Genomic DNA, 12,594 nt, shown 5'->3' with positions numbered 1-12,594 from the left:
TTGTGAGGATGAGCGGCTCAGATAGTGGCGGGAGAGCCCCCGCGCCATTCCTCCCATTTTCTGCATGTGGCCCTCAGTGGAACAGGTTTAACATCAACGGTGACCGACTGAAGTGTCAACTCCGATTCCCCCAAAACAAGATTCCCCTAAAGAAATCTCTGCTACTACTTCCTGTCTACTTCCTGGCAACAAAAAAAAAAAAACAACCCCCCCCCCCCCAAAAAAAAGAAATGTTCCTCCGTTTGTCTTTGTTCTGCACTGTTGAACATTAGCAGCGAGAGAATCAGTGATGGATGGGGGGGGGAGGGACGTGGAGGGGGGGGGGTGTTCAAACATAACTTGCCACCTTCTTCTTCTTCCTCTCAAGGGGCAACAGCTTGAAATTAAAACTAAATTTGAAATTAATGAAGCACGTTGCGGCGGCGGTGCTGGTTTCAGAAGTAATAAATTACTTGTATCAACCTCAGAGACGGCACTTCCTGTCTGTCAATTAATCGGCGGGCCGCCTCTAATGCCTTCTCGAACAGACACTCTCGCCGTTTCAATTAAGCGTGCCTCCTCACTCATTACGCCGCTCAGCCCGTGTCGTAAATAAAAATGAATGCTACGTGCGACAAATCTCCGCCGCCGCGCAAAAAGCCATTTGCTTCAATTACCAGAGATTAGAAAAACTTTGCCGTTATTATTTACAGTTTAGCCGGCGAGTCCGCTTCGGGCTTTCAATTTAGATTCAAATCCCTCCCGTTTAAAGAAGAGCGCCTCGGGAAAAAAATGTGAATCGAGACGAATGGCCGCGCGTCGGTGAACGTGTGAATCCGTCGCAGGGATAAAAGAAGATCGCGCCATGATTTCCCATTTCAAAGTGCGACATTATCTTTTTTTTATATTCACTCGGCAAAGTGAAAGCTTTGCAGCATCGCGCAAGACGTTCTGTCATGAGCACGGGTCGGACCCAAATGCGGGACTCCCAGGCAAAGGCATAATGTTCAGAGTGGTTTTATTCCCAAATAAGGTCCTACACCGTTTAAGCAGTCCAAGAAGGCAGTGGCACAAATACGCTAGGCTAGAGGCAAGGTCCAAAAACACGAAACGAGGTCCGGTGGCTACGAGGCAAAACTTGGAAACAAGAACAAAAACGTGATTTCACTCTGGGGGCACAGGCTCGCCGTGACAAAGGATTGCTCTACACTAACTTGGCCACAATAGTGGTTTACAGACTGTCAAACTAAATCTCAGTGGGTGGGAGAGTGTTTGAATGTAACTAGTTTTCGACCTGAGAAATCTAAATGAACGACTCAAAATGTCCTTTTGTGATTATTGGTACATATTTTAAATGATTGGATTGGCGGCACAGTGGATCAGCTGGTATAGCGTCGACCTCACAGTTCTAAGGAACCTGGGTTCAAATCCCGGCCCTGCCTTTGTGGAGTTTTCATGTTCTCTCTGTGTCTGCGTGGGGTTTCCCCAGGTGGGCACTCCGGTTTTTCCTCCCGCATCCCAAAATCATGCAAGATTATTTGGAAACTATAAATTCCCCCTGCGGCTGTTTGTCTCGACACGCCCTGCGATTGGCTGGCGACCAGTTCAGGGTGTTACCCGCCTCCTGCCCGAAGACATCTGGGATAAGCTCTTGCATTCCGTGTGCCTTGTGAGGATAACCGGTTAAGAAAAAGGGTGGATGGATGGATTGTTATTGGAAATAAAGTAAAGAGGAATACTGTTTGTAAGTACCTGGACTCACTATCTTTCAAAGACAAAGACCAAGTCCGAAACCTTGGTGATCTGATGAATTCCGACGTAACTTTCAACAGTCATGTCAACCAAATGACTAAAAGTGCCTTTTCCCATCTGAAGAACACATCCGGAGTGAAGGCTCGCATGCGTCAAGCAGACCAAGAGAAGCTCGTCCAGGCTTTCATCTCAAGTAGACTTGACTATTGTAAGGGTCTTCGGACTGGACTCCCCAAAAAAGAGCATTAACCATTCCGAATGCTGCAGCTCGCGTTCTGACCTGAACCAAGAGGTCGTCGTACGTTGCGCCTGACTTCAGTTCTCAAGTCTTTACACTGGTCTTTGAATCACGAAAAAGGTTCAGGTTCTGAACGCATGAAAGAAATGCTAATGGAATACGAACCGAGCAGGGCTCAGAGACCGACTGACTCGGGTCAAATAGTGGAGCGCAGACTCATACAGATCTGATGTGTTGAAATTTCAGGAACTCTTTGTCAAAGTCTCCCGCGATTGTGCTGGGTTTTCATGAGACCTTTGGACTCCCTCCTCCCTCCTCCCGATCGCATAGTACGACAGCTCCTCCCGTCTTTCGGTCAACACGTCGCTCCGCCATCTGCCGCGCGAGCGGAGCGACAGATGTTGGCCGCGATGGGCGTGAAGCAGTCGAGGCCAAACGTGGCGACCGATCTGCGCGCACCTGCCGTTGCGAGCGGTCAAAACAGACGCGCGGCACCAATTCAACGACGAGCGTGCGTCATTTGCGGACGCTTGGCGCCCTTGTTTGTAGACAAACAGCTGCTGGGATAACATCCGAACGGCTATCGTGACAGGAGAAATCATCGCAAGCGAGGAGGGCCGAAGGCAAACAACGACACGTTTACATCAAGAATTCCGCATTTTTTTATTCCATCTCAATTATGGATAACCGCCAATCTCCGATTAAAGTCATCGATGAATGAAGCTCTGTCAACGCTTCGGCACGCCGTGATCGTCTCTCTGCGTTTGACTTGGAAGCCAACATGGGCCACGACGGGCCAAATGACGAGAGGATCGATCTGCGATTCGTTTCCGAGCACAGCGGTCACAATGTCGGAATTGGATTGAGATTTATGAAAAAATATTACACCTTCAACTTGGCAGTCACGACCATATCATACAAGACCAAAGTTTAGAGCGCATCCAAGGAAAATAGCAGTACAAGCTAAGACATAATAGAGCAGAAGGGGGTGCAGTATGGAAGAAAAAATTGATTTGAAATATGATGGGACCTTGTGAGATTCAAGACGACTGATCCCAAGATTTTGTTTCTTACCCATAAAATATTACAAAGTAAGCTACTGTTGCGTTCCGTCCCGAGACTCCGACAAGTGTCGCTTCTCCAGAATTCCGGAATTCCCGACCTGTGGAAATTGGAGCGGCTACCCACGCGGAAAGGTTTCAATTTTGAATCAAGACTTCGTCTTACACTCGAACTAGTAGCACGACGCAGGCAGGTGTGCCAATCGCCTCTTGCCCTGCCTCACCCCACTCACGTCCAGATTTTGTCCCGTTTTACTACCTGAATGGGGACCGATGCAACAGTGGACCCTACGGGACAAAACGGGAGATGATGAAACACCATAATAATAATAATAATAATAATACACTTGTATGACTTCAAAATTACCTCGCACAGTTAATAACGGCTTTCGAGGACGTTTTGTCATGGGAAAAAAACATTTCAAAAGGAGGAATTTCGAGAGGAAGCGGACGAGGAGGAGGGTTGCTGGTCTTGGAACCAAGTCAAGTTGGAGGCCGCACAGCCAAAGATGATCCCCCGTGGCTGCCGGCTGGCGTTGGTCTTGTGACTTTCATAACGCCACCGTAACTGTGGGGCAAGCCGCCCCCGCCCTGCGCACAGACCTGGGCCAGGATGCAAGTTGGGCTTTAATTAACAGCAAAGGTGCCACGTCGCGCAAACGATGACGATGGCAACAGGAGGGAGCGTCGGCCGCTCTCGTGTTCTCGTTGCGGCTCGACGCTTTTCACCAAACTTTTTTTCCAAAGTTACTTTGCGGTGGTGTGACCACAACATTTACGGCGGGGACGAGACGCGAAAGCGTGATCGTGTTTATGTAGCAACACGCACACATCGCTCACAGACACAAACAAACATTTTGGCTCATTTGCCACATTCGAATTTCAAAATGGACATCACAAAAGAGATCATTTGTGCCAGGAAAAAAAAAAAAAAAAGCAACATTTGTAAAATCAGGCGACACGGTGGAGCAGCTGTAAAGCGTTGGCCTCACAGTTCTAAGGTCCAGGGATCGATCCCGGCCCCGCCTGTGTGGAGTTTAAATGTTCTGCGTGGCTTTTCTCCAGGCGGGCACTTCAGTTTCCTCCCACATCCCGAAAACACCCAACATTAATCGGAGACTCGAAATTGCCCGTAGGTGTGATTGTCAGTGCGGCTGTTTCTCTCCGTGTGCCCTGCGATTGGCTGGCGACCAGTTCAGGGCGTACCCGCCCGCCTCCTGCCCTTTGACAGCTGGGATAGGCTCCGCCACTCCCCGCGACCCTCGTGAGGATAAGCGGCAAAGAAAATGGATAGATGGATGTAAAACCATTTGTTTTGAAAATTAATCTACATCTATATAATCACTATCTACAGTATATACAGTATAATCTCTTATTTTGTTTTCCTCCATCCATTTTCTTCACCGCTTATCCTCACAAGGGTCGCAGGGAGTGCCGGAGCCTATCCCAGCTGTCAAAGGGCAGGAGGCGGTGCACACCCTGAACTGGTCGCCAGCCAATCGCAGGGCACATCGAGACAAACAGCCGCACTCACAATCCCACCGGGGAGAACATGCAAACCCCACGCAGGCGGGTCCGGGATTGAACCCGGGACCTCAGAACTGTGAGCCCAAAGCTTTACCATCTGACCCACCGTGCCGCCCAGTGCAATCTCTTATTTTCTTTTATTAATTGTAATTTTGTATTGGAATTGCCTGGACAATCGGACGGCCGACTGGTTCTGAGGACCGGGGTTCGAATCCTGGCCACGTGCCTGTGTGGCTTTTCTCCGGGTGGGGGCTCCGCTTTCCTCCCACGTCCCAAAATCAAGCGTTAATCGGAGCCTCCAATTGCTCGTAGGTGTGATTGTGAGTGCGAATGGTTGTTTGTTTCTATGTGCCCTGCGATCCGGACAGGAGAAAAATTGATACAAAATACATAATGTGAATACATAATAAGAATGAAATCATTTTGATAAGCTACCAGGTGACCACTCATAAACGAATAAATAATAAGAGAAACTGGATACAAATTTCGACAAGCGAGTATATAAACAATAATTATTTCATAATTATCTTGACAAGCTAACAGGCTGCAACATTCTAACAGAATTAATGATGGTATAAATCATATTTTTAACAATAGTTTCTACAAGAGAGTAGGTTACAACACCAACAACATACATAAATAATATATATTACACTTATTTAGACTTGCTAAAAGGCCAAATCACACGAACAAATAAGTGAAAATATGACGAGAATAATTTCATCATGACCGGGACCCAACAGTCGGCTTCAACACACCAAAATATGAATAATAGTGTAACTAATAATCCCCTACTTGATGAGATCCTTTCATGATATTTTTTTCCCGCCTCCTCTAAAGCTCGTGTTAATGAACTTCATTGAACAGGAGAATCGATAACGCCTAATCGTTATCGTTTGACAAATTAGTCGCCTACAAGCGTGCGTGTGCGTGTGGGGTCTGGATGGTCTTTACAGGACCATCGCCGTAGCAACGATGTTTTCATCAACACGTCGCGAGTCACGAAGACTGTACAGTGTTGCCCGTTATTGGAGGGCGTTACATTCCTGAAAATCTTGCAAAAATATGAATTTTATAATATATTATTATACTTGGGTATGATATTTTTGCAACCATAAGATGCACTTAAAAGTCTTATATTCTCTCGAAAATGGACATTTGTGCACAATTGTTGTGTGCCTACTGCAACGAAGTACGCTTAGCGGGTATGCAAGCTACCACGTGGTGGCGCTCACGAGGCAGCGAGGAGCGATTGCATTTCGCGTCCGCAAGCAGAAGAAGTTGACGCCGCTCGTGTACGCGCGTCATTGCGGACGGCGTTGCGCTCCCTCACGCTGTCGCGTCACACCGCAGCAAACACAACAGCTAAACTAGCACATAACAAAATATAATTGAAGAAATAATTGACATATTGAGATTTTCCCAGCGTGCTTTGCAGCACTGAGGAGGTCCTGAGTGACACAAAGCATGCTGGGAGGATATCAATAGCGTTTAAAGTGCGTGTTTGGTATTATTTCTTGAGTCGTTTTTCTTTAATTTTGTATACACACACACATTTTTTTTTTTTTTTTTTTAAAAAGCAAGGGTTAGGTCCAATTAGGCAGTGTATATATAATATCTACACACCCAGAACTCTTAATATTAAAATGTCCCAAAAAATGGTGGTAGAGACCCTTTTAAATTCCATGAAAGGGAAATTCCGGCGGTTTGGATTAACGATGTCACGTCATATGTGCCGTACCGTGAAAATTTGACATTAATCCGATATCATTTAATGGTGTTTTGAGAAGATTTTCATCGGCAATTACCAAGGTTCACGGGCGCCGCCATATTGGCGAGTCACACGACCGACGTGGGCGGATGTGACGTAATAGGCGCGGCGCACAAAGGCTCGCCGACGTTGGGAAACGATCGTGGCCGGCGCTAATTTCTCGGATTTATCCTCATCTGATGAAGGAATCGCAGTATCGCTTGATCGGGAAGACGGAGGAATACGTCCGTACAGATTTGAACCCGTGGCTGTAAATAATGTCGAATTTTCGGATGGTTCTTCGGACTGGAATGACGAGGAGTTCGGTTCCGGCGGCCGGTCGCTCGCATCGCTCCATCCGATGAGGTTAAATTCCCAACGTAAGCGAGCCTTTGTTGCCGCGCCTATTACGGCGCATCCGCGCGCGTCGGTCATGTGACTCGCCAAAATGGCGGCGCCCGTGAAAATCCATAGTTGCCGATAAAAATCCTCTCAAAACATTATTACATCACATTGTCAAGGTACAGTACACGTGACATGATTTATTGGATACATCGTTAATCCAAACCACCAAAATTTCCCTTTAAACACAAGTTTAAATGTGATTGGTTAATGCTGACCAACCGCGTCGACAGTTAGAAGAACGGCAATATTTCACTCGGCTTTTCGGCTCAATCGGTGGTGGAAAATGTTTTGAAATTATTCGTAACGCAAAAATGTGGGATGCGAGCAGGGTGCGGAGACTTTTTCTGGCCACTACAAGTACGGTTGTCATGGTAACATCGCGACAACAACAGTGAAGCGTTTTGACACCGAAACATTTCCTCTGCTTCCACACTTGTAAAAAAAAAAAAAAAAAAAAAAAACAGGAAGTAAACGCGTATACACACACACGCGGCAGAGAGGAGTCCCCAGACGGCGGGCGTCGAGATTACCTGGCACGGCGCCGAGATCTGTTTGGACAGCGCTGATCAAAAGATGTCATCCCGCCTCGCGTAAATAAAGTGACGGGACCACTTGAAAGGTCCGTCAGGCGGCCAGCGGAGGCCATTACGATAACGTCCTCCTCCACGCCGACGCTAAAGCGGCGGATATCGCGGCGCAGGCCTTCGCACGCGTTAACACCGACGAGGAAGTCTTGGTCAGGGGTCACGGGACCACTCGGGAAGCCCCCCCTTTTTTTTTTTTAAATCACATTTTCTCATCAAAACAAAACAAAACAAAACGCACACGCGACGAAGTCGATAGCTCAGGCGTGGTGAAATTGAAAATTTTGACAAAATTTGGGGAAAAAATTGCCTCCAAATGCCCACAAAATATCCAAACTTAGAGTAAATAAAAAAGAAATAATAATAATAATAATAAATAAAATCAAAGGACTAAATTGATTGCTTGTTTTGCTTTTTCTCCCTTTAGAGCAAACCTTCATCTATTGATTGGACATTAACAGGACCGTAATTTCCGGCCTACAAGCCGCGACTTTTTTCACACGCCTTCAACCCTGCCGTTTATGCGGTGACGCGGCGCTAGCGTTAGCGCTGTGCTAGCGTTAGCGCATCTGGTTATAAGCCTCAGTACACAGAAAGAGTGCTAACACGAGCTAACGTGAAACTCTATCTGTATGTTGAGGCTTATAACAAGGTGCGCTCTTATGATAGCTAACTTTTATGAAAAAAAAAATGAAGCGTACCTGCAACAACAATTGGCTTTGTGCTCAACATTTATTATTAACATTATACTATTAAGTCTGATATTTTATATTTATAAACCGACTACAAAAATGGATTAATTTCATTTCACTCAGGATGGTTACACTTGCTTTTAAATGCAAGCGAAATGAAGATTGGCGAGCGTACCATAACAGATTTTTGGATAAGAAATTTTCATACATGATGAAATATTGATTTTATTCAAACAGGATTTGTCTGTCATGGCGGAGGTCTGAGGTGGGACTTCATATCCAATAACGCCAACAGATTATCAGTATCTAATTAAAAATGCAGTTATATGCTGATACATACATACAAATGTCGGGAATGGGTGGACAAGTGGATATTGTGAGCAATACATAAAAAAATGCAATGTTGGGAGGACGCGGGGTGCGGGGGGGGCAATAAAGGTTGGGCGCTCTGAGGCAATTTAGAATGCAAAACACAAACCATTAAATTTGCGCATTATCTTTTAATTTAATCTGGAATGATTTATAATCCATCACGCCGGGCCTCCGCCGCATCCAATTATTCTCCGCCGCTTGATTGACAACAAAGGTGATTTATTAAGATCATAAAAAAAAAAAAAAAAAAAAGCTGATGTGCTTGCACACTACACCACACACACACGCAGGTTGGGATCAATAGTGCATCTTTACACATTTCGAGACAATTTTCAGTGTGGAAGGTTACCGCCGTTTGCAAACGCACCCGAAATATGGAACACACACACAAAAAAAGTAAAAACCCTGAAGACTGATCTATTTTCTGAGCTGCTTATCCTCACATGGGCTGCAGGCGTGCTGGAGGCTATCGCACCTGTCAACTGACAAGAGGCGGGGCTCTCCCGTGACCCTTGTGAGGATAAGTGGCTTGGATAATGGATGGATGTATAATATTAAATCAAACTAAACAAATTAAAAAATACCAATCAATGCAACCACAACAAAAAATCAATCCAAACAAAAATACAAATTAATGAAAAATAAAAGGTCAGATTTGGTCGGATAAAACTTAACACAATATCATGAAAAAAATTAAAATAAAATGGGAATCAAAAAAACAATATAAAAAAATAGTAAATGAAGTAAAAAAAAATGGCTAGGCTTTATAGTTTGAGTAAGATGAACACAATCTCACAATCTAAACAAAATCTAATTGAATAACCCCTTTTTTTTATTTTTTAAATTTTTTGGGGGGATTGAATGATTGGGTCCAAATGGCAGCCAAAGTAAAACCCAGTCGGTATGGGGTGATGTAACCCTGGTTGTCACGGTAACAACAAACACAACAACTCGGGAACAACAGTAAACGCCTTTTGTTCCGAAACAAAAATACATGCCCACGTCCATATTTTATATAAAAAAAGAAAAAAAATGTGTACACACCCCAAATGATTGTAGATATTTTCCTCCATGTTTTCAAAGGACAAAAGTAGAAATGTCAGAAAGTAGTTTAGCGCGTGTACAGTTTGCCGAAGAGTCTAAATTTACCGTCGTCGTCGTCAAAAATCCTGGCAAGTGATCGTATTTGGGCCTAATTCCTGATGGCGCGCCAGACGTGTCATCAACGCCGCGCTTTCCTTGCTAATGTTACAGTCAATCACTCCGTGTTAACGGCAAAGGCAGAGGCGAGGGGGCCCCGTAATGGCGGCAGGGGCGGGGGGGCGCACGTACTCCACGTTAGCGTGTTAGCTTCAAGGCTCGCCGCCGTCACGCGACACTCATTTGAAACAAATGTGGCGGAAGATGAAAAGGCGACGTGCAGAATGTTGACCGATTGTTCAAATGTGCTGCACGTGTGTGAAAACATAACACGAGAGCAGACTTTGGGAGAAACGCGGCCCGTCCATAAACGGTCAGCGGAGCCTTCCGTCATCTCTGGTACGACACCCGATAACTCCACAAAGACGTTGCGCTTACAGCATAGAGAAGCCTTTAGCATGTAGCCCGCTTGGCATTTGGCTCTCAATTTACCAGTAGATCTACGTTCCTACCCTTATCTACGGCCGAAAGAATAAAAGCCCGGCGGTTGAAATTAGCGAGAAGCTCGGTCATCCGGGAGGGGCTCAGTGTCGAGCCGCTGCTCCTCCGCATCGAGAGCAGCCAGACGAGGTGGCTGGGGCATCTGATTCGGACGCCTCCCTGGTGAGGTGTTCTGGGTATGTCTTACTGAAAAGAGACCGCGGGGACAACCCAGTCTCTCGGCTGGCTGCGGAACGCCTCGGGATCCCTCCGGAAGAGCTGGAAGAAGTGGCTGGGCAAAGGGAAGTCTGGGTATCCCTGCCGAAGCTACTTCCCCCACAAGCTGACCCGGAGAAGCGGTAGAGAATGGATGGATGGATGGATGGATGGATGGATGGCTCATTTTACAACGCAGGGCAACCGTTCTGAAACATTAGAGGGGGCGCCAAGCCCCTTCAAGAGTTCCAACAGAGTCGACGTATCCCACAATAAATAAACGGAAATAAATGCAAACTAGCAAAAAGATTCTATGGTGTAGAAGAGGATTTCCCCAAAATGTTGAAGCCGCAGACCCTCGAAAGCAAAAAGAATCCCGTTTAGTATGTAGCTGAGTTGGTTTTATGGCATCCAGCGGCCTTTCCCAAACCTTTAGAACAAACAATTGATGGACTCTCATCCTCTGACACAACAAATTGCAAAAAATTAAAAAATAAATCAAAAAAAATATATATATATATAAATCTACTGTACTGTATGTTTAACAAACAGAAAAAGGTACCTGCGACAATTCCAAAAGACGAGGGACCGGCCTGGTGAGTGATGTGGGGGTCGGCAAGCCTCGCCCGGCTCTTAACGCTGACATTTGACCACCGTTTACAATATGTCGGAACCAGCGACGGTCAACTATATGAAAATAGATGTGAAAAGAGGTCGACATTCTGGATATTCTGCCTTTTATGTGAAATTGCTTCTGAAAGTGGAAAAAGGACACCTGCGAAGCGTCCGGGCACTGATTTTATTTCGTCCTCTTTTTTTGAAGCCCGTCATTTGAGTTAGTCGATTAATTGTTGCAAACTGAGTTGATTACGCGGCATGAACATTTGCCAAAAGGCTCGGAAAGCGAAAGGAAAGCCAACTTTGAACGTTTTCTTTGCCTTTTTTTCTACGATTGATTGATTTATTCCTTTTTTTTCCCTACTGCACTCGTTGCGCTCCACGTTGCACACACGACTCAGCAGAGAAGTCGAGTCTGCGTTCCGACTTCAAAGCGAAGCTCGGCTACTTCGACTGCGCTCGGCGCGTTTGTTTATCAGGCGCAGATCAATACACGCGATTACCTTGTTACCATTTGTCGAGTGATGGATTGAGTCGGCGCGTTAACCGGCACCTTTTTATCTCCGCCTGCGTGTTTCGATGAACATGACAGGAACTCCAAAATTGATCTTTCGATAAACATTTTAATTTGTTTTGACAAGTTCCCCCCGTCGGTGGGATTGTGAGCGCGAACGTTGTCCGTCTCCGTGTGCGACCAGTTCAGGGTGTATCCCGCCTCCTGACAGCTGGGATAGGCTCCAGAACGACCCTCGTGAGGATAAGCGGCTCAGAAAGCGGATGGATGGATGACAAATTCTCAGCCAGCTCTTTTCGATGCAGAGTTCGCCATAAAGCCAAATATTTTAGAGCCTTTTGAGTGATCCACAAACAAGAATGTGTTCTGCGACGGGAAGGACCACACCTACCAGAATATCCGTCCATTTTCTTCGCTTATCTATCCTCACGCGGGTCGCGGGAAGTGCTGGAGCCTACCCCAGCTGTCAACGGGCAGCAGGGTGGGCTACTCCCTGAACTGGTCGCCGGTCAATCGCGGGCCACATTGAGACAAACAGCCGCACTCACAATCGCACCTACGGGCAATTTAGAATGACCAATTATTGTTGCGTGTTTTTGGGATGTGGGAGGAAAGCGGAGTGCCCACGTGGAGAAAACAAAGAGAGAAGATGCAAACTCCACACAGGCGGGTCCGGGATTGAACCCGGGACCTCGGAACTGTGAGGCCAACGCTTTACCAACTGGTGTTATTTCGTGATCAGCAGTCGAACATTTGATTTCAACAAAAAACGATTTTTGATAAAGGAGTGAAAAAAAATTTTAGTCAAGAGGAATGTCAAGCAGGCCAGTAACTTTGATGCATTTTTCTTCTTCTTCTTCTTCTTTTTTTTTTTTTTTATAAATCAAACAACAAATTCAAGACTGAGAAAGCGTTTTTGATGGCAAAATCATCACCTAAGAAATCGGCCAAAGCGACGCTAACTAACTTTGAACATCGGCGTCTCTTTTTGCTCTTTTCTCTCCACGAACTGAGCCTGCGTGACTTTTTCATTTGGGATATACGTCACCACGAGGACGCAGAAATCTCATGACATTTTTAAAAAACAAAGAAAAAGCACCACAAAACATGCACAGTGAATCCTTTGACCCACGCGTAAATTCCTACGGGTGAAAAATACTTCTAAATTCTCCTGAATATTTTTCCCGACCTCGACGTTTTTATGCGTCGGCTTCCAGATAAGCGCCAGCACGCTCGGCCGGGAAAACCCGGCACGCCGCAACACAA

At 45.9% G+C, this 12,594-nt stretch overlaps 1 protein-coding gene across 1 annotated transcript in view; it reads right to left on the bottom strand.

Moving 5' to 3' along the window:
* The window catches only part of tshz3b (teashirt zinc finger homeobox 3b), a 43,240-nt gene that overhangs the window by 4,115 nt on the left and 26,531 nt on the right, over window positions 1-12,594 (bottom strand). The gene's annotated exons all lie outside the window — the stretch shown is intronic.

The sequence above is a fragment of the Syngnathoides biaculeatus genome, chromosome 3 (genome assembly GCF_019802595.1).
Source record: "Syngnathoides biaculeatus isolate LvHL_M chromosome 3, ASM1980259v1, whole genome shotgun sequence".
Lineage (NCBI taxonomy): Eukaryota > Metazoa > Chordata > Actinopteri > Syngnathiformes > Syngnathidae > Syngnathoides > Syngnathoides biaculeatus.
Note: the sequence above shows the minus strand (reverse complement) of the source record. Positions and strands in the feature narration are given on the sequence as shown.